The 22,693-nt window shown below is 44.5% G+C and overlaps 4 long non-coding RNA genes across 4 annotated transcripts; 3 read left to right on the top strand and 1 right to left on the bottom strand.

Annotated features, from left to right (window-relative positions):
- Window positions 1–5,915: 5,915 nt before the first annotated feature.
- On the bottom strand, window positions 5,916–7,781 carry LOC308472573. Its single transcript, XR_013983585.1, has 2 exons — window positions 7,354–7,781; window positions 5,916–6,136 (listed from the first exon to the last, which is right to left on the bottom strand). It is a non-coding gene; the product is annotated as an uncharacterized lncRNA (long non-coding RNA).
- Window positions 7,782–9,010: 1,229 nt separating this feature from the next.
- On the top strand, window positions 9,011–11,515 carry LOC308473160. Its single transcript, XR_013983959.1, has 2 exons — window positions 9,011–9,714; window positions 11,165–11,515. It is a non-coding gene; the product is annotated as an uncharacterized lncRNA (long non-coding RNA).
- A 4,278-nt stretch (window positions 11,516–15,793) lies between these two features.
- On the top strand, window positions 15,794–17,513 carry LOC308472991. Its single transcript, XR_013983855.1, has 2 exons — window positions 15,794–15,986; window positions 17,190–17,513. It is a non-coding gene; the product is annotated as an uncharacterized lncRNA (long non-coding RNA).
- Window positions 17,514–19,574: 2,061 nt separating this feature from the next.
- LOC308472546 lies at window positions 19,575–21,583 on the top strand. The gene is made up of 2 exons (XR_013983573.1): window positions 19,575–19,906; window positions 21,233–21,583. It is a non-coding gene; the product is annotated as an uncharacterized lncRNA (long non-coding RNA).
- Window positions 21,584–22,693: the final 1,110 nt, after the last annotated feature.

The raw sequence follows: 22,693 nt of genomic DNA, 5'->3' as shown, positions 1-22,693 counted from the left end.
TCCACTGCTCTTAACCAATACACCACACTGGTTCTCATCTGGACAGCTGACACCAGCAATGGGGCCATTACCCTGCTATAGGATGACTTTCTCTTTACTGTCTAAAAGCTTGAATTGCTACCCAGTTCTCAAACAATAAGGGGTGGGGGGAGACTGTCTGGAAGATAAATAATGACCCAAATTCCATCAGTTGAAGTTCACAAGTGTCATGTGTGGAGAGCCTGCCCCCTTCAGTAACTTCCCAGATAAGAATTAACGAGAAGTTTATATTTTATAGTCCCTTTTTATTCAGGCATCAGGTTGCATGCAATAATCTACATCCCTCCCCAAGGAAAGCAGTTGGCTACTCTAATCATCCCCTCTAACAAATATTTGTTGCTTGGGTCAGCTGTCTCACTCTAACATAGGCTCTTGTTCCTGCTGATCCACAAAGCTGAACCATAGATTCCAGGCAGTGGTGGTTCCAGGATTCAGGAGCTCTCAGCCTCAGGAGCTTCAGTGTGTTCCCTTATTCTGGAGGAGACAAGAGATGCAACCTGAGAAGTGCATCCATCACCTGATCTGCTGGGATACTCTGTGCATAGTGGAAAGGGTGGTTCTTTGTGGGCAGTGGGTCATCTGCTGGGGATGAGGCCCTGGAACATTCCCAACCTTATGACCCTCTGGATCAAGCCCTGAACTCCTATATATTGTGGCCGATGGGTTGCTGCTCCCTGGACATGTGAGTTGCTGTTGCATCTCCTTTGTTTTCTCCCTAATCGTGCTAAGCTTAAAGTGACACTCTGGACCCAGTGCAGCTGGAGAAGAAAGAGAGCACCAGCAAGGAATCTAAGGGATTTTGCTGGATGCCAAATAGGTGCCTCCCTCCCCTTAGCAGATAAAGCCAAAGTTTAGAGGTTAGGACTAGAGTGATGTCACTGAGAAGAAAGGCAGGAAGTTGGAAAGCCAGGGAGGCAGAACATGGTGTTTGTTTTCTGTCTTAATTGAAGACTGCAGCTATGGGAGAAACAAGATGCTTGTGGGGTGCTTGCTGTGAACCCCTCCATCACAGGCTCAGCTTGTATATATGTGTCCACAAACCATATATCATGAAGACTCACATTCCCTGCTGTGCCTCATTCCTCAAAGGAAACACAAACCCTGGGTAAATGCCTAGAACCTTTCAAATCTCACACCGCTCAGAGATTGGGGTGGCATGCAACAGTGTGTGTGTATCCGGACTGCTTGCATTGCTTGACAGCCCTGTCTACCTGCCATCCAGCCAACCCACCCCCTTCCCTTTGTACCTCAACCCAACCTCCATCCCCTCACAGCTCCTTCATGTCCTTCAGCCTCTCCATCCTTGAAAATGACACATACAAATTCATTATACGAAATATTGCACTGACTGGGATAAAAAAATCTCAACTTAGAAGGACTTATTGAAAGGCAGAAGTCATCAACACGCACTGAAAAGATGCCAAAAGGGTTTCCAGATGTCTGCATCCACAACCAGCAGCAAAACATTCTTAAAATCGGCCGTGTTCCGCAAAATCACAACACTGTCATGTCGCCAGTTGGATCTGGATATATTTCAACATGATGAGAAATACAACTGGGTGAGGTCAGACTGCCTAATCTGATTGGCAATGGGAGCTTCACATTCTTTCTGATTTCTTTTTTGAATAGAGAGAGAAATAAGTTGCAAAGAGACTTTTAAAAGGCCCCAAGGCAAGCAGGTGTACAGCCTTTGAGAGAAGAGATAAATATTTTTTTGGGGGAAAAAAATTCCAGTAGCACCTTAGAGACCAACTAAGTTTGTTCTGGGTATGAGCTTTCATGTGCATGCACACTTCTTCAGATACACAGATTTCTGCTTGCACACCAAAGCTTGTAGCCAGAACAAACTTAGTTGGTTTCTAAGGTGCTACTGGATTTTTTATTTTATTTTTATTTTTTATTTTGACTGCGTCAGACCAACACGGCTATGTACCTGATTTTGAGAGAAGAGAATATCCTTTAACATTTCTCCAATGAAAATGGGAAAATGTCATCCTATTCAATAATAATAATAATAATAACAACAGCAACACCAAACTATTACTTATTACTTATTAAAGGTAAAGGGACCCCTGACCATTAGGTCCAGTCATGGACAACTCTGGGGTTGCGGCACTCATCTCACTCTATAGGCTGAGGGAGCTGGCGTTTGTCCGCAGACAGCTTTGGGGTCATGTGGCCAGGACGCCTAAGCTGCTTCTGGCAAACCAGAGCAGTGCATAGAAATGTCGTTTACCTTCCCGCTGGAGTGGTACCTATTTATCTACTTGCACTTTGACGTGCTTTCGAACTGCTAGGTTGGCAGGAGCAGGGACTGAGCAACGGGAGCTCACCCCGTGGTGGGATTCAAACTGCCGACCTTCTGATCGGCAAGCCCAAAGCTCAGTGGTTTACACCACAGCACCACCCGCATCCCTTATTACTTATTACTTATACTCTGCCCATCTGACTGGGTCGCCCCAGCCACTCTGGATGGCTTCCAGCATATATAAGAACATAATAAAACATTTAACAACTTCCCTGTACACGTCTGCATTCAGATGTCTTCTAAAGCTTGCTTAGTTGCTTACCTATCTCCTTGGGACATAAGTGGGACATCCCAGGATAAAATCAGAAACTGGGACGGTTTTTGTAACTCTGGGACTGTCCCTGGAAAAAAGGGGTGCTTTGAGGGTCTGGAAGTGATTAACATTGCAGGATTCAGGACAAGCAAAATGAAGTCCATTTCTACATAGCACAACTGTGGAGTTGACGTCCTCAAAGTACAACAATGACCATCAAATCGGATGGCTTTGAAAGAGTTCTGGGCAAACTCCTGAAGGATGAGACTGCCAATGGTTGCCAGCCATGTCTGCTATATTCTCCCTCCACTTGCCTGTCCAGTTTGGGCTGGGGACCAATACATGGGTTCAAGGTTTATTTTCCCCCACCCTGGGTTCTTGGAAGCCATTTTTCCAGTTCTGCCGCCTCTTCCAGCAACACTTCAGGCAAAAGGCCACAGCCAAGCCAACATTCTACAACTCTTTTTGGAGTAAGAGGAAATGAAAGTAGGGGATTTTGAAAGCGACTGCAGTTCGGTAAACGTTTCAGGAAATTACTTTTATCTGCCCACTTCAGAATAGAACTTAATGCGTTCTGTTTACACAGGGCTTTCTGGGCAGCAGCAGCAGGGCGTGTGTGCAGAGAGTCTTATTTTAACTTATTTGAACTGTGCAAACATTTGGAGATATGTGATTCCAGCAAATGCTCAGAGGTGATTGATCAGCAAAATAAGCTTCAGCTGATTATTCTTGTTGAATACATGCTTGCAAATGAACCTTGAAGGGAGGGGGGAATACAGGAAGAAATAGACAGGAGAAGCACAGCTGGGGAATTTGCCTTTAGCAGGAAATCAGGCTGGGCTGCTCACATTTCTGATTCTCATATTTTGATCACATCACGTGTATGGATCTGATGTGTTGTCATGAACTGCATCCGGTAATAGCAGTGCTTTTTCCCCCCTAAAAGAAATGTTTAGGGCTACTCTCATTTTCCTACTCATATTGAAATACTGCCCCTCAATGAGGCCAAACTTAGCTTCACAAAAGGTTTAGGGGTATGTGTACCCCTGCATACCCCCAGAAAAAAAAGCACTGGGTAATAGTAATATAACAGTTATAACAGTCCTTTGCAAATTTTGTTACCAATTCCTTCCAGTCAAGTAGTGATGCTTGGGAATATATAACGAGTTGAACAAAAAAATGTTTAAAATAACCTTTTCTAACCCCCCAAGACTTCCTTTTAGGAATTCTAGGCACCGAAATCCCAAGGGAGCAGATAGGACTATTTATGTATGCAACCATGGCTGCACAGATGTTATTGGCCCAGAGATGGAAAGAAGATAAAGTCCCTATCAAAGAAGAATGGCAGATGAAGTTGATGGATTGTGCCGAAATGGTCAAAATGACTGGAAGAATCAGAAATCAGGAAGACCAAAATTTTAATAAGGAATGGGGAAAATTTATAACTTATCATAAAAACCATTGTAAACAGTTAAAATCATTAGCAGGGTTGGAATATCACTTGCAGTTTAATGGTGAATTTTGGACACGATGGAGAAGAAAAATATTTTGGATTATCATTACCAGTTTGGGACCCTGTAAGTTACTTCTTTGGTCCTTTTATCAGCACATGTGGGACCAACATGGATAGCTGGCCCTGATGAATACTTGAGGTTCCTGACCCGTATGGTTGTAATTCGTGGGCAATCATTTAATTTTATCCTGATTCTAATTTTTAAGCTGTATTTTAATCAATTGTTTGATTGTGTTTTAATGTATTTGATATTTGATGTTAGCTGCCCTGAGCCCGGTCTTGGCCAGGGAGGGCGGGGTATAAATAGAAATTTACTTACTTACTTACTTACTTACTTACTTACTTAAAGATGCAGGAGGAAATGATTAACAACAGGACCCACAAAGGGGAGGAGGGAAGTCCAAGGGATTCCTTGGAATCTTGTTTTTATGTTGTGAGTTGGACACGTGACTGTATAATGTTAATTTGAAAAACCAAATATATATATATATTTAAAAAAATGGTGCTTGGGCATGTTCAATTGATATAGTTGCTATATAGTGTGTGTGTGTGTGTGTGTGTGTGTGTGTGTGTGTAGGCAACATTCTTGAGCAAATGTAAGTTTTTATATGTTTGAGCTTTGAGAAATACATTTGCCACCAACACTGGAAGTGTGAGATGTTTCCTTAGAGCAACAGAAACGTTAGGCACATTATCCAGGAGTTTTTCTTGCTCTATGAAGAGAAGTACTCCTTGTATAGACTTTGGAAGTCTTTGAGCTATTGCTAGAAATTCACGACACAGATATTCAGCATCACTATCTTTGTTTCCATTGAGTATGAATGATTTTTCCAAATTGTAGCAGGTCTTAAGTACGTACATCTTCAGCAGATTTTTCTGTTGATGCTCTGTATATCACACAGGTGGCCAAACAGGCCATTGTATAGTTGTAGCTGTTGGAATCTCTCTTCAACTGATTGTATGACCGTGTCTAAGACAGCATAGTAGAAACTTATTTCGAATTTTTGCTTTGGAACTCGTGGTGCCTCTTCTCAGGCCACATACTCAAACTACAATTTCATTTGCCTTTTTTCTAACTTGCTTTTTCTCAAAGTTTGCATACCTCCCAAGCACCCCAGAAAAAAGGGACATCCCATTTTTTCATGTGGCCATTTTGGGTGCCATGCTCTCGCATGCTGCGTTCTCAACCCCCAAAAACACTTTTTTTGGGGGGGGTGAGTGTGAGGCGTGGGTCATGTGACTTGTCCAGGAGTATGTCCCGGAAGACTTGCATCCTGGTTTGGGGTCAGAAAAAGTTGGACGGTATTAGTTTGGAAGCATTTCTAGTTCTTTTGCAGTCTCAGCAACATCTATCAAAACTTTTTGAACATCCCCTCCCCGTACCTGCAGCCCACAAGGGAATTCTTGGTCACTTGCAACTGGCTTGTAACGGAATTTAAACCAGCTTCCTTATTTTGCAGTGGCTTGATTGTAAGTTTGACTTAAAAAAAGGATGTTGTACCATGTAACAAGTGATCAACTTGAACGTACAAATGTTTCAATTCAGCAAGCCTGTTGAGTTCCTGTCCAAATTTATCAATCAGGCCCTAATGGAAGAATCACAAAACCGTAGTGTTGGAAGGAAAGCCAGGGGTCATCCAGTTTAGTCCTCTGCAATGCGGGAATCACAGATAAACCATCCCTGGAAGTTGACCATTCAACCTTGCTTCAAAAGATCCAGCACAACGTAAACAGATTACACAAATTAAAAGAGGGGACTGGTGTCAGGAACCAGGCACAACAAATCAACAACATCAAACTGATTAATTTAATTAATTTAATTCTCTCGGGGTATTTTGCAACTTCATCCCAGTTTTTCACAGAACGCAGCACTTCAGGGTGCGGGTATTTGGGCAGTTGTTGAATCTCTCCTTCATCACAAAGCCTGAGGCACACCGGAGCTTCCGCAGTAAGCAGTATCCCCAAGGCCAGAGGCAAGAGATTTTCCCGTCCTGTGGTGGTGCAACTGCCTGCCCATTCTCTGCTGGAAAGGGGAAAAAAGGCAATAATGATAGTGTTGGGAACATGCAAGGGACACACAGTGGAGGAGAGGAGAGGAAGTGCTTTGGTGGGACTCATGAGTTGAATCCCTTGCAATGACTACAACAAAACATATATGCAGCAAAACATATGCAGTCATACAACAAAACATATGCAGTCATTAGCAGTCGTCAACAGGTGTACCATACCCATTGAGTCAATAACCCATCTCCCACTACCCTTCTGAGAAAACCCCCACCCCACCCTCCGTCTATATACACTGGTACCTCGGGTTACAGCTGCTTCAGGTTACACACTCTGCTAACCCAGAAATAGTACCTCGGGTTAAGAACTTTGCTTCAGGATGAGAACAGAAATCGTGCTCTGGTGGCACAGCAACAGCAGGAGGCCCCATTAGCTAAAGTGGTGCTTCAAGTTAAGAACTGTTTCAGGTTAAGAACGAACCTCCGGAACAAATTAAGTACTTTTATTTATTTTGACTGTGTCAGACCAACACGGCTACCTACCTGAATCCACAAAACATATATGAAATCAATCAAAATTTAACGTATCATCTATCTATCATCTATCTATCATCTATCTCTCTCTCTCTCTCTCTCTCTCTATCTATCTATCTATCTATCTATCATCTATCTATCATCTCTATCTATCTATCTATCTATCTATCTATCTATCTATCTATCATCTATCTATCATCTATCATCTATCTATCATCTATCTATCATCTATCTATCTACCTACCTACCTATCTATCTATCTATCTATCTATCATCTATCTATCTATCTATCATCTATCTATCTATCTCTATCTATCTATCTATCTATCTATCTATCTATCTATCTATCTATCATCTATCTATCATCCATCCATTCAAGAAGTCTTGTTGGAAATGGAATATTTTCAACAGGTGCCAACAGAACAATGAAAAAGTTGCCTGTTGCATATATAATTTAATGGAAGGGGAGTCCAAAGCATAGGTGTTGCCACATTAATGTCCAATGCTGATATCACGCAGATCATATCTCCTGATGGGATCACAGAATCGTAGAATCATAGAATTGTCGAGTTGCAAGGGACCCAAAGGTCATTTAGTCCAACCCCTGCAATGCACAAATCTTTCACCCAACATGGGACCCACAGTTCCTGAGTGAAATACACTCTTTTTGTTGTTGTTGTTCTGAAAGAACCCCGCAGCTTACCATCTGCCTGATAAGCAGCACGCTCAGTCTCAGGATCCTTGCTGTCCTTCAGTTTGCCTGTAGACCACAGATGTAGCCTGGCTTGGCTACTGAGAACCAAGAAGAGGACTACAAAGATGAAGTGAAGGGTCTTCATACTCAAGATTGAGCTGTGTCCCCAATTTCTGGTGGAAGTAAAGAGCCCGAGAGTTTCTGGAACTTCTGGAAAGGTGTACAGAGATCTTACTATTTATTCAATTTTTCCCCCTCTTCTGGCTAAACACCAAGAAATTAGTAACAGGATTGAGTCAATTCTATGTCATCGTTCTTGAAGGGCAGCTCAAGTTGCCCACTCAGAAGCTCTTGAAATGCTTTTGGCTTACAGTTTACTTTAGGAAGACTGGAAGCTTCCTTGTAAAAGGCTCCCCCCCCCCCCCATCTACTCTGACTGGTAGCAGCTCCCTCCATAGTCTCAGGAGGGGAAGGGTTTTTCTCCCCATTCCATTTTGTTAATAATAATAATAATAATAATAATAATAATAATAATAATAATAATATTTATACCCAACCCATCTGGCTGGATTTCCCCAGCCACTCTGGGCGGCTTCCAACAGAATATTAAAATACAATAATCTATTAAACATTAAAAGCTTCCCTAAAGAGGGCTGCCTTCAGATGTCTTCTAAAAGTCTGGTAGTTGTTTTTCTCTTTGACATCTGGCGGGAGGGCATTCCACAGGGCGGGTGCTACTACCGAGAAGGCCCTCTGCCTGGTTCCCTGTAACTTGGCTTCTCGCAGTGAGGGAACCGCCAGAAGGCCCTCAGCACTGGACCTCAGTGTCCAGGCAAAACGTTGGGGGTGGAGACGCTCCTTCAGGTATACTGGACCGAGGCCGTTTAGGGCTTAAAGGTCAGCAACAATGCTTTGAATTGTGCTTGGAAATGTACTGGAAGCTAGTGTAGGTCTTTCAAGACCGATGCTATGTGGTCTCGGAGGCCTCTCCAAGTCACCTGTCTAGCTGCCGCATTCTGGATTAGTTGTGGTTTCTCGGTCACCTTCAAAGGTAGCCCCACATAGAGTGTATTGCAGTAGTCCAAGTGAGAGATAACCTGAGCATGCACCACTCTGGTGAGACAGTCTGCAGGCAGGTAGGGTCTCAGCCTGCGTATCCGATGGACCTGGTAAACAGCTGCCCTGGACACAGAATTGACCTGTGGCTCCATGGACAGCTGTGAGTCCAGTGACTCCAGGCTGCGCACCTGGTCCTTCAGGGCCACAGTTACTCCATTCAGGACAAGGGAGTCCTCCACACCTGCCCGCCTCCTGTCCCCCCAAAACAGTACTTCTGTCTTGTCAGGATTTAACCTCAATCTGTTAGCTGCCATCCATCCTCCAACCGCCTCCAGACACTCACACAGGACCTTCACCGCTTTCACTGGTTCTGATTTGAAAGAGAAGTAGAGCTGGGTATCATCTGCATACTGATGAACACCCAGCCCAAACCCCCTGATGATCTCTCCCAGTGGCTGCATGTAAATGTTGAAAAGCATGGGGGAGAGGACGGAACCCTGAGGCACCCCACAAGTGAGAGTGCAGGGGTCTGAACACTCATCCCCCAACACCACTTTCTGAACACGGTCCAAGAGGAAGGAGCAGAACCACTTTATGACAATGCCCCCAGTTCCCAGCCCCTCTAGATGGTCCAGAAGGATGTTATGGTTGATGGTGTCCTCTGCAAATAATTTATTTTAACACACACACACACACACACACACACACAAATAATAGAATTGTAAAGTTGGAAGGGACCCCAAGAGTCATCTACTCCAATCCCCTGCAATGCAGAATTGGGTTAAATGACATGTTTCTTTCTGAATATCTGTCATTGACAATAATAAAGAGCGTGATTGATTGAATCAGGCTACATTCTGTAAGGTATCAATAGCTTGGGTGTTGTTAAGTGAATAGACAAAGAATCACATAGCTGAGATGACAACAAAGAGAATAATAGTTTGGAGAATCAGAACTTCAGTGCCCAAAAACATTTCATAAAATGCAAAGTGAAAGTATTTCAAATGATTTGGATTCTTGAGTGACAGCAGTTGTTTTTGGCAACAGTCTCAGAAACCTAACACCATTCTGCCCTTTTCCTGGTATAAACCGTATAAATACCAGCAAAGCTTCCATAGATTCTCCACCCTTCTCTTCATTGAGCCTTTTCCTTCCATTAGCATTGCGACTGCAGCCAATCTTCCACCATGAAGATGCTCTACGTTCTCTTTGCTGTTGCCTTCTTGGTCTACCAGGTCCAGGCCAATCCCCAACCACCTTCCGAGGATGAAGCCAAGGAGCCTCTTGACCCTGAAATGAAGCTGAAAGAGGGTAAGTTGGACTGAAAATGGTCATTCTTTCATATTGCAGCTTGTGGAGGAATCCTAGAATCACGGTTAGAAGTACAACTCTAGGTTAGCTCAGCCATATTATTGCAGAAAGAGAATTCTTTTGACTTACAAGCTTTAGTTATCATGGACTTTTCAACCTCATAGGAAGGACCTGGGCAATCTGCTTCAATGTCCAGCTCTTCCTGATGCATTTACTTCTTACTGAGTTTCATGGGACTTTCTTCCTGACTTTCCTTCAGAGGTTGGGATGGGCTGTCCCCCCCCCCCCCCGAATCCTTCAGAAGCAATCTATCAGGAGCTTCTTTGTGGCAGTGGCTGAGACTGGAATCCAAATTTGCAAGGCATCCCTTTTTCCATGTCCTCCCTCTCCCTCTCCCCCAAATCCTTTCCCTAATCTTAGTGCCATCACTCCTGCCCTAGTTCCTGAGAGGGACCTATGATCACTGTGAGAACAGGATGCTGGACTAGTTGGGCCTCTGGTCTGATCCTGCATGTGCTTATTAGCATCAGGAGTGCTCTGATGGTGTTTCCTGCTTGGCAGGGGGTTGGACTCGATGGCACTTGTGGTCTATTCCAACTCTATGATTCTATGATTCTATTATTTTCTTTATCTGCAAATTGAAACGCATCCATCATTTGAACTTCAGCCTACTATGAATCTTTCAAGGTGGTTCTCCTAGACAAATAATGTTTACAAAGATGCATCTAATAGGGGAAAGTATGTCATGTTTATAGCAAAACTGCATTCCATATGGGCATAATTTATTTAATGGGATGCCTTATTCACCGTTATAATGCCTTATTCACCGTTTTCATAATGACCAAAGGCAAAATATAAAAATACAAATAGGTATAAAATAGATGTAAAATGTATAAGTCCTACAGATTCTAGAACCAAATAGTTGACACCAGCAAGGGCATGTAACATTAAAAGGAAGCAAACACCCCCCCTCCAAAAGAAATATTAACAAAGCCAGTAGAATATTGATTGAACTGCTCCAATGGTGGTTGGCACCCACTAGAACTGATAGGGCAGAAGGCAAGAAACCCAACAGTGGTTGGAGCCAAAGTCAAAGCCAAACCAAACCAACAAATTCTGGTCTTGTCCCCCTCGTTCCCTCTGTTGAGTTCTACAGGGGCTACAGGAGGAGGAAAGCAACAAGTAGTTTGAAATAAGAAGGCAGGCAAAAAAAAAGTCACGAAAGTGGAAAGATAAAGATAAACCAACCAAGGAAGATTGGTTGAATAAACTGACAGGCTATGTGGAGTTGGCAAGTTTGACAACAAGAATCAGAGACCAGAAGGAGTCTGTGATTAGAGAGGGGTGGAAGCTTTGTGGTATTTGAAGTTTTGAGGTATCTTTGCTCTTTTCTATGCCTATTGACCCTTGAAGTATTTTCATGAATGTTGCTTTTCTCTTTTATATGCAGACCCTGGGCTGATGCTCCCGCCAGACGATTCTGCAAAACTTACGGCGATCCGGTGCAAAGGCGGCGATGGATACTGCCTGCCCCGGGGCTTCTTATGTCACAGTTTATTGGTATTCAAAGAACCGTATAACAACTGCCCGTTTCCTGCAGATCTGAAGTGCTGTGTGCGCTGATGTCAGATGGCAGAGTTCTGAGAAACCCAGTGGTAGACCTTTCTACAATCACCAGGATGAATGTGCCACTCCACTCCTTTTGCAGAAGTTGCTGGTTAATTGATTCCACTCCTTTCACCAAATCATGGGTTAATTCTCTCTCCTTTTTTCAATAAACGACTCATTAACTGCACATAAACCCGGCTCAGGTGGTTTTTCTTTATGTTTTCTGTTTACCTACATGAAAGATTGGGGAATCTGAAATCCTTGATTATTTAATAATAATAATAATAATAATAATAATAATAATTTTAAAGGATGGCTAAGTTGGGGCAAGGGATGTGGGTGGGGCTGTGGGTTAAACCACAGAGCCTAGGCTTGCTGATCAGAAGGTCGGCAGTTTGAATCCCTACGACGGGGTGAGCTCCCATTGCTCGGTCCCTGCTCTTGCCAACCTAGCAGTTCAAAAGCACGAAGTGCAAGTAGATAAATAGGTACTATTCTGGCAGGAAGGTAAACGGTGTTTCCGTGCACTGCTCTGGTTCACCAGAAGCGTCTTAGTCATGCTGGAAGCTGTACATCGGCCCCCTCGGCCAGTAAAGTGAGATGAGCGCCTCAACCCCAGAGTCATCCACGACTGGACTTAATGGTCAGGGGTCCCTTTACCTTTACCTTTTTAAGTTAGGGCAGGCTCTCTACGAAGCTGGGCTTCTAATGACACAACGCTTTGCATGTTTACTCAGGGATCATTGCCATTATGTCTACTGGAGTTTACTCCCAGGACAGTGGGAAAGGAGTACTCTAGTTCATTGGTTGTGTGTTTCCAGCCGGCATGGCTAATGGTCAGAGATAGTTTCATCTGTATTTCCTCCCCCACCTTTCTCTTTTATGACTCAGGCCATTAAGTTGATAGTTCATCTTCTGTTTTTTGTGTTAAACTCAGGAGGTAAACTACTCCCAAACATGGAGGTTTTAGATGAAATGACCTTTTTGAAGGAAGGGAGGGAGATTTTTATATATAACTGTAGGTAAAGGAAAAGGACCCCTGGACGGTTAAGTCCAGTCAAAGGTGACTAGGGGCAGTCAAGACCAGTCAAAGGGGTTGGGGCACTCATCTCGCTTTCAGGCCGAGGGAGCCGGCGTTTGTCCACAGACAGCTTTCTGGGTCATGTGGCCATCAGGACTAAACCGCTTCTGGTGCACGGAGGACTGTGACAAGTGCCAGAGCACAAGGAAATGCCATTTACCTTCCGGCCCGAGCGGTACCTATTTATCTACTTGCACTGGCATGCTTTTTGTACTGCTAGGTTGGCAGGAGCTGGGACAGAGCAATGGGAGCTCACTCCATCACGGGGATTTGAAACACTGACCCTCCGATCAGAAAACCCAAGAGGCTCAGTGGTTTAGACCACAATGCCACCCATGTCCCTATATAACTATAGAGTTGGAAGGGACCCTGAAGATCATCTAGTCCACCCCCTTACCATGATAAGCCGCTCTCCATTACGGGGATCAAAGCTGCAACCTTGACATTATCAACACCAGGCTCTAACCAACTGAGTTTGCACTGAAAGTAAAGAACTTCTGCTTGCACACTCCAGAGACAGCGCTGACTTTCTGAGATGATGGGTGATGGGGGTGGCATTCTCTGATAAATTATGACTTCACTTTCACATGGTCTTGAGTTGGTTTAAGAAGTTTCACATGCAACTGGTATCAAATAGCATGGGAAACAGGGAAACTGACACCCGGACAAATAGAAGAAGATGTCTTCACCCCAGTTTGGTTCCCCTTTCTCACATACACAGCCCAACAAGACAACAACAAGAATCCCCCAACAGTATACGAATCAATCTGCCTAACCTGATTCAAAAATACACACTCGCACCCCACTCTCACACAAAAGCAACTCTCACTACAACCGACCAAAGACAACTAAGCACACCCTAAGCCACACCCAACCTCTCTCACCACCAAGGAAATACAAGAAGTGAATAGTAAGAAAACTCATACAAGTAACGCTGACGCAGCCCCTCACACACACTAAGTAGAATAATAGAAGCATAACCACCTCACCTGCCACTCCCCCTTTTTTCTTTCTTTTTCTTTTCTCTCTTCTTCTTCTTCCTAACAGCTTAAACCAATTCATAAACCAAGAACTTATCCATTGACCACTAATAATGAAACATGTGTTGCAGATATTTTCCCACATTTTTAATGCTACTTTTGTGATATGCAAATGACATGAGAAAACGTGGTATACTTGTTTGTATAGCATTATTCTTGTATATAAAACCCAACTTTAAAAAAGAAGAAGTTTCACATGCAGGAGACAGAAGAATACGTCTTGTCTGTGTATACTGCAACAAAATACCCCCACCACAAGAAACATCCAAAAGGTGCAGAAAAGGAAAGACCTAATAGATCGAATGGTTGGAGCAAATCCCTTTTGAGAATTTTTTTGCCACATTTGGGGGCTATTCAGCTTAGAAAAATTTGGGGGACTCAGTAGAGGTGTGCAAAAGTATGCATGTAGTTGAAATGGTAGAAAGGGAGCTGTTTTCGTCCCTCAGGTAAGAGCTGACGGGAAAAACCCTTCTCCGCCTGAAGCTCTGGAGAGAGCTGTTGCCAGTCAGAGTAGACCATATTGGGCTAGATAGGCAAAAAGCCTTTTACAAGGAAGCTGCCTGTCTTCCTAAAGTTGGGTAAATCTTCAGTCAAAAGCATTTCAAGAGCTTCTGAGTGGGCATTGAGAGCTGCCCTTCAAGAGCATTGGCACAGAGTTGACTCAATCCTGCTCCTAATTTTTTGCCAGAAGAAAATAAATAAATATTTGAATAAATACCAGGGACTCTGCACACCTTTCCAGAAGTTATGAGCACCTCTTGGGTTCTTTACTTCCATCAGAAATTGTGGACATATGCAGCTTACCTTTGAGTATGAAGGCCCTTCACCTTGTCTTTACTGTATAGTCCTCTTCTTGGTTCTCCATAGCCCAGCCAGGCTAGATTTGTCGTCTGCAGGCAGACTGAAAAAACAGCACAGATTCCGAGGCTGAGTGTGCTGCTTATCAAGCAGATCTTAAGCTGAGGGGTTCTTTCAGAACAAAAAGAAAAGGAGTGTTTTTCAGTTAGGAACCGTGGGGGGTGTAAAAATCCTAGAAGGAATCAAATTTAGAAGGAGGGCTGTTGGTAGAGATGGGGGAGAAAGTTGATTCAGTTCACATCTAAAGGCAAATCTACCAACGTTGCACTTTCTGAGGCAATATATTAGCTGAACCACGGCCATCCCTCAAAAGCAACACTTGTCTGCATTTTGCAATGCAGTTCTTCAGCTAAGCAAAATGTACCCAAAATGCATATACCAGGGTAAAATGTGCACAGGGATGCATATATTGTTAATATATGAAACTGCATTATCTTTGGGGAAATGGCTTGCCAAAAATGTGTGCATTGGGCAAAATTGCATCGAAATACATGTGCATTGGGATAAATTTGTAGCAAGATGCTGATGAATTTTCAGGAGGACTTGCCATTTCACAAACTGATATGGGAAAGTGCAGAACTTCATTCAAGTTTTGGAAAAGAAAAAGAAGAAGAGGAGGAGGAGAAAAACCAGAACGGACAGATTCACCCATCTCTGGGTAAGCTAGGTTCTGGCAATACATTGACAGGAATTTATAGACTCATAAAATGTACCTAACATGGATCTGTCCAGCTTCTTGGTTCATTCATTGGCCAGCTGTTATTAGCTTATGTGAGGACAGAACATAGCTCTCAGGGGCAGCTGAGGCCATGTTACTGCCTGCTGCAATGGACAGGCTGGTGTCCTTTCCATACTACATGCAGAATCTTACAGGACTAGCACTTGAATCTTACTTAACACTGGTGTTGGGACCACACTAAGCATGAGGCTAACTTAGACTGCTGCTGTCTCTCCCCTGACAACAGAGGCAGCTGCCCTGTGCTGTCCAATGGTAGAGTTGGCCCTGAAAGCATGTCCCCCAGTGTTTTGCAGTTTCTCAGGGGGGAAATTGGTTGAAGCTTGATCCCTGCATCTTTAGCTGTCAGACCGATGCAATGATTATATGGTGCAAGGCTTATAGCAGGAAACAATGCATTCATTCTAACACCCCCAGCTCCACTGATTACAAAAGCCCCACCTTGCTCTCGCCAGCTTCCCCGGTTTCAACAAAAAACATTTGAAGTGCCTTCTGAAAGATGTCCGCAGTTCAGGTACTGGTGAGTCAATTGATGCTGAATTGCCTTGCTAAGGTGAGAACAGAGAATCAGCATTTGAAAGAAGCAGAATGCTAATCCCAGCAATTGTTGGATTAACTGTAAAGTGAAATAATTTCAGGTGGTTTCAACCAATAGTTGACAATGGATATTTGATGTTGGCAGCAATCTCAGAACATCATTCTCTCCGTTTCCTGGTATAAACTGTATAAATACCAGCAATGCTTCCAGAGGTTCTTCATCCTTCTCTTTATTGAGCCTTTTCCTTCCATTAGTATTGAGGGTGCAGCAAATCTTCAACCATGAAGACGCTTTATGTTCTCTTTACTGTTGCCTTCTTGGTCTTCCAGGTTCGGTCCAATCCCAAACCACCCTCCAAGGTTGAAGGGGAAGCCAAGGAGTTTCTCGAGTCTCGTGCTTATAAAGATGATGGTAAGTTGGGCTGAAGAACAACATTTCAATGTATCTATGTGGGGTTCATTGTCTGTTAGTTTGGTTGTAAGTTGCCTTGGGTTGTCCCAAGCAAGATGACGTGATGGACTAATTTAATTAATAAATTAACCCCCTGTAGTTATTGAGAGGTGAGAAAGAATTCTACAATCCCACTTGGATGTGCAACCCTAGGTTAGCTCAGCAATGGGGTTGCATAAAGAGAATTCTTGAGACTTACAAGCTCTAGCTGCCATGGACTTTCCAGCCTCGCAGGAAGGACCTAGGCAAACTGGTTCATTGCCCAGCTCATACTGGGATGAGGGAATGCATTCAGGTTCATTATTTACTGAGCTGGACAGGACTTTGTGTTTTAGAACCTTTCCCCTGATTTTCCTTCAATGGCCGGGGTGGGAAGTTTTTCCCCCAGATTCCTTTAGGGGCAATCTGTCAGAAGTTGCATTGTGGCAGTGGCTGAGAATAGACTCAAAAGTGAGTGAAGCATTCCCTCTCTCTGTGACCCCCTTTTCTCTATCTCCCACCCCTTCTCTCTTTATCTCCTCCACCATTTGTTTGTTTCACTCCTCCCCTGCCAGTTTCTGAGGCCCCTGGAGTGCAAATTGCTCGAGGCTACTTTAGGGCACGGCTTAAAACTCACCCTCCCCATTCCTTTTTTGGGAGGTGGGGAATTGCTGAAAACATTTTCTGCTTAAGTTACCCTCAATGTTATCTTCTGTAAGACGTAAGACAGGCATAGGCAAACTCGGCCCTCCCGATGTTTTGGGACTACAACTCCCATCATCCCTAGCTAGCAGGACCACTGGTCAGGGATGATGGGAATTATAGTCCCATAACTTCTGGAGGGCTGAGTTTGCCTATACCTGAAGTAAGATGTTCAAAGAGGCATGCTTTTCGTGCATCTGCACCTTCATATTTCTCTCTGGGAATTTGTGTGCTTAATGCTGCAGCCCTGCAGCCATTTATCTGGTAATAAGAATGAGGGAGAGATTCTATTCAGTTTGCACTCCAGCCATTGTTTGAAATTCGCCCCTTCTGTGAATTTTGCAAGGTGGTTCCCAGCTCAATGATGTGTACGAAAATCATATGTATTTTCTACTGAAATCTGCCCTTCAAGAAGTCCTTTGCTCTTCGAGAGCTCTTCAAATATTTTGAAGAATGCTGCCCTTTCTTTCTTTTTATATGCAGGCCCTGGGCTGAACCCAGAACCAAAGGATTCTTCACGGTTTCAGGTGGTTCTGTGCTCTGACAATGATGGCTATTGCCTGCCACGTGACTTCCAGTGTCACAATGGCTTGGCGTTCAAGGAACCATGGAACGACTGCCCGTTTTCTGATGTTCTGAAGTGCTGCGTGCGCTGATGCAAGGGAAGGTGGAATCCCGGGAAACCCCCGGCAGAAGTTTCTGCAAGCACGAGGAAGAATGAGGAACTCACTCTGAATAAATCATGGGTTAATTGATTCCAATCCTTTCAGCATCTTTCATCTTTCAATAAACAACCTATTCACACAGCCTCCTCAAATTGTTTTTCTTTATGTTTCCAGTCTAAAAGGTAAAGGTAAAGGGACCCCTGACCATTAGGTCCAGTCGTGGCCGACTCTGGGGTTGAGGCGCTCATCTTGCTTTATTGGCCAAGGGAGCCGGCATACAGCTTCCGGGTCATGTGGCCAGCATGACTAAGCCGCTTCTGGCAAACCAGAACAGCACACGGAAACGCCATTTACCTTCCCGCCGGAGCAGTACCTATTTATCTACTTGCACTTTGAAGTGCTTTTGAACTGCTAGGTTGGCAGGAGCAGGGACTGAGCAATGGGAGCTCAACCCGTCACGGGGATTCGAACCGCCGATCTTCTGATCGGCAAGCCCTAGGCTCTGTGGTTTAACCCACAGCGCCACCCGTGTCCCACATTTCCAGTCTAGATCCCTGTATATGCAGCTACTATGCTCCTTTCCCCCAGTTTGTTGATGGGCACGATAAAATTGCACCACGCTGTGGTGAAAATGTGCTTCTTTCCTTGCAATAATCTGAAATTATGAGAAAGCCTCCTTGCCAATGCAGCTTGGCATCATTTGGCATCTTATAAGGCTAACATAGCCTCCTAAAGCTTTGCACAGATATCCGGTTTCCCACTGAATGCCAAGGGTTTCCGAGAAAGTAACAGGCATGCTTATGTGTGCATCTGCCTGCTTAATCCCTTCGTTTTCCATTTCCCACATCACAATGAAACCAGATGAAATGCTCTCCTTCCAGGACTGGATGCTGTGGAAAGCAAAGCAACTGATTCCTGTACTGCAGGGGGCTAGATTACTATGATTCTAGGAATATAACCCTTGATTGATTCCTGGCAGGGAGGGAGGCTCCTTACCTCTCTCGCCCTCACCTAGCCAGGTCCTTCAGGTATACTGGACTGAGGCCATTTAGGGCTTTAAAGGTCAGCACCAACGCTTTGAATTGTGCTTGGAAATGTACTGGGAGCCAGTGTAGGTCTTTCAAGACCAATGCTATGTTGTCTCGGCTGCCACTCCAAATCACCAGTCTAGCTGCCGCATTCTGGATTAGTTGTAGTTTCTCGGTCACCTTCAAAGGTAGCCCCACATAGAGTGCATTGCAGTAGTCCAAGCGAGAGATAACTAGAGCATGTACCACTCTGGTGAGACAGTCTGAGGGCAGGTAGGGTCTCAGCCTGCGTACCAGGTGAAGCTGGTAGACAGCTGCCCTGGACAAAGAATTAATTGGTGCCTCCAGGGACAGCTGTGAGTCCAGAATGACTCCCAGGCTGTGCACCTGGTCCTTCAGGGCCACAGTTACTCCATTCAGGACCAGGGAGTCCTCCACACCTGCCCGCCTTCTGTCCCCCCAAAACAGTACTTCTGTCTTGTCAGGATTCAACCTCAATCTGTTAGCCGCCATCTATCCTCCATCCGCCTCCAGACACTCACACAGGACCTTCACCGCTTTCACTGGTTCTGATTTGAAAGACAGGTAGAGCTGGGTATCATCTGCATACTGATGAAACCCAGCCCAAACCCCCTGATGATCTCTCCCAGTGGCTGTATGTAAATGTTGAAAAGCATGGGGGAGAGGATGGAACCCTGAGGCACCCCACAAGTGAGAGCCCAGGGGTCTGAACACTCATACCCCACCACCACTTTCTGAGCACGGTCCAGGAGGAAGGAGCAGAACCACTGTATAACAGTGCTCCCAGCCCCTCTAGACGATCCAGAAGGATGTTATGGTCGTTGGTGTCCTCTGCAAAAATAAAATAAAAAATACACACACACACACCAGACACACACATGAATCATAGAATTGTAAAGTTGGAAGGGACCCCAAGAGTCATTTAGGCCAAACCCCTACAGTGCAGGATTGGGTTACATCACATGTTTCTTTCTGAATATCTGTCATTGACAATAATAAAGAGAGTGATTGATTGAATGTGACCGCATTCTGTAAGGCCTGTAAGGTATTCTGTAAGCTTGGGTGTTGTTAAGTCAATAGATACAGAATCACATAGCTGAGATGACAACAAAGAGAATAATAGTTTGGAGAATCAGAATTTCAGTGCCCACAAACTTTTCATAAAACGCAAAATGAAAGTATTTCAAATGATTTGGATTGTTGAGTGACAACAGTTGATTTGGCAACAGTCTCTAACACCATTCTGCCCTTTTCCTGGTATAAACCGTATAAATACCAGCAAAGCTTCCATGGATTCTCCACCCTTCTCTTCATTGAGCCTTTTCCTTCCATTAGCATTGCGACTGCAGCCAATCTTCCACCATGAAGATGCTCTACGTTCTCTTTGCTGTTGCCTTCTTGGTCTACCAGGTCCAGGCCAATCCCCAACCACCTTCCGAGGATGAAGCCAAGGAGCCTCTTGACCCTGAAATGAAGTTGAAAGAGGGTAAGTTGGGCTGAAAATGGTCATTCTTTCATATTGCAGCTTGTGGAGGAATCCTAGAATCACGGTTAGAAGTACAACTCTAGGTTAGCTCAGCCATATTATTGCAGAAAGAGAATTCTTTTGACTTACAAGCTTTAGTTATCATGGACTTTCCAGTCTCATAGGAAGGACCTGGGCAATCTGGTTCACTGTCCAGCTCTTCCTGATGCATTTACTTCTTACTGAGTTTGATGGGACTTTGTGTTTTAGGACTTTCTTCTTGACCTTCCTTCAGCGGTTGGGATGGGCTGTTTCCCCCCCCCCCCCCCAGAATCCCTCAGAAGCAATCTGTCAGGAGCTTCTTTGTGTCAGTGGCTGAGACTGGAATCCAAATTTGCAGGGCATCCCTATTTCCATGTCCTCTCTCTCCCTCTCCCTCTCCCCCAAACCCTTTCCCTAATCTTAGTGCCATCACTCCTGCCGGCTCCAGTCTCAGACGACTCTGGGGTTGCAGCACTCATCTCACTTTACAGGCTGAGGGAGCCGGCATTTGTCCGCTCTGCAGACAGTTTTTCTGGGTCATGTGGCCAGCATGACCAAGCTGCTTCTGGTGCAATGGAACACTGAAACCAGAGCAGTGCACAGAAACGCTGTTTACCTTCCCGGGGAAGCGGTACCTATTTATCTACTTGCACTTATTGGCATGCTTTTGAACTGCTAGGTTGGCAGGAGCTGGGACCGAGCAACGGGAGCTCACCCCATCATGGGGATTTGAACCGCCAACCTTCTGATCGGCAAGCCCAAGAGGCTCAGTGCCTTAGACCACAGCGCCACCCGCATCCCTTGCACCACCCATGTCTGTTATTACATTTCTTCAAATACCACAAAGCTTCCACCCCTCTCTAATCACAGACTCCTCCTGGTCTCTGATTCTTGTTGTCAAACTTGCCAACTCCACATAGGGTATGAGGAAGGATGTTAGGTGTAATTTGCAGCAGGATAAGGGGAAACAAGGAAACCATGGAGGGTTAGTGGGGAAGTTCACATTTCTTAAAAAATATTGGGGGAAACCAAATATGTAATTAACTTTTGAAAATCAAAAGAAAATTGTAAAAAAAAAAGGGGGGGGAGGCAGGCAGATGGAAGCTGGCTGGAAGCAATCTGAGGTTTGGGAGTGGGGAGTGCCCCGTTTGCCCTAATGGAACTGAACTACTTTCACCATCATGATGTTCTGCCAGCCAGGATCTCCCCTTGCATAAACTTAAGTTCCTGAGGTCTTTGCTCTTTTCTATGTCTATTGACCCTTGAAGAATTTTCACGAATTCTGCTTTCCTCTTTTATATGCAGACCCTGGGCTGTTGCCCCCGCCAGATGATTCTGAACGACTTAAGGTGGTCCTGTGCCAAGGCTTCAATGGATACTGCCTGCCCCGGGGCTTCTCATGTCACAAAGGCTTGGTATTCACAGAAGTGTTTAACAACTGCCCATTTCGTGCAGTTCTGAAGTGCTGCGTGCGCTGATGTCAGATGGCAGAGTCCTGAGAAACCCAGTGGCAGACCTTTCTACAATCACCAGGAAGAATGTGCCACTCCACTCCTTTCACAGAAGTTGCTGGTTAATTGATTCCACTCCTTTCACCAAATCATGGGTTAATTCTCAATCCTTCTTTCAATAAACAACTCATTAACTGCACATAAACCTGGCTCAGGTGGTTTTTCTTTATGTTTTCTGTTTGACTACGTGAAAGATTGGGGAATCTGAAATTCTTGCTTATTTAATAATAATAATAATTAATAAAAAAAAAATAAAAAAAAAGGATGACTAAGTTGGGGCAAGGGATGTGGGTGGCGCTGTGGGTTAAACCACAGAGCCTAGGGCTTGCTGATCAGAAGGTCGGCATTCCCGTGATGGGGTAAGCTCCTGTTGCTCAGTCCCTGCTCCTGCCAACCTAGCAGTTCAAAAGCATGTCAAAGTGCAAGTAGATAAATAGGTACCGCTCTGGCAGGAAGGTAAACAGCATTTCCGTGTGCTGCTCTGGTTCGCCAGAAGCGGCTTAGTCATGCTGGCCACATGACCCAGAAACTACGCTGGCTCTTTTGGCCAGTAAAGTGAAATGAGCGCCTCAACCCCAGAGTCATCCACGACTGGACTTAATGGTCAGGGGTCCCTTTACCTTTACCTTTTTAAGTTAGGGCAGGCTCTCCACGAAGCTTGGCTTCTAATGACACAATGCTTTGCATGTTTACTCAGGGATCATTACCATTATGTCTACTGGAGTTTAATCCCAGGACAGTGGGAAAGGAGTACTCTAGTTCACTGGTTGAGTGTTTCCAGCAAGCATGGCTAATTGTCAGAGATAGTTTCCTCTGTATTTCCTCCCCCACCTTTTTGTTTTATGACTCAGGACATTAAGTTGATAGTTCATCTTCTGTTTTTTTGTGTTAAACTCAGGGGGTAAACTACTCCCGAACAGGGATGAAATGACCTTGTCTTGGGGAAGGGAGGGAGTTTTTTGTATATAACTGTAGGTAAAGGTAACTGTAGGTAAACCACCTGAGTTTGCACTGAAAGTAAAGAACTTCTGCTTGAACACTCCAGAGACAGCGCTGACTTTCTGAGATGATGGGTGATGGGGGGGGGGGCGGAATTCGACTTCCTGTTTTCTGATGTTCTGAAGTGCGCTGATGTAAGATTAGGTGGAATCCTGAAAAAACCCCAGCAGAAGTTTCTGCAAGCAGGAAGAAGAATGAGGAACTCACTTTGAATAAATCATGGGTTAATTGATTCCAATCCTTTCAGCGAACCATT

This window comes from Podarcis pityusensis (assembly GCF_964106645.2).
Source record: "Podarcis pityusensis genome assembly, chromosome: 3".
NCBI lineage: Eukaryota > Metazoa > Chordata > Lepidosauria > Squamata > Lacertidae > Podarcis > Podarcis pityusensis.
The sequence above is the reverse complement of the archived record's forward strand: the minus strand, read 5'-3'. Positions and strand labels throughout refer to the sequence as shown.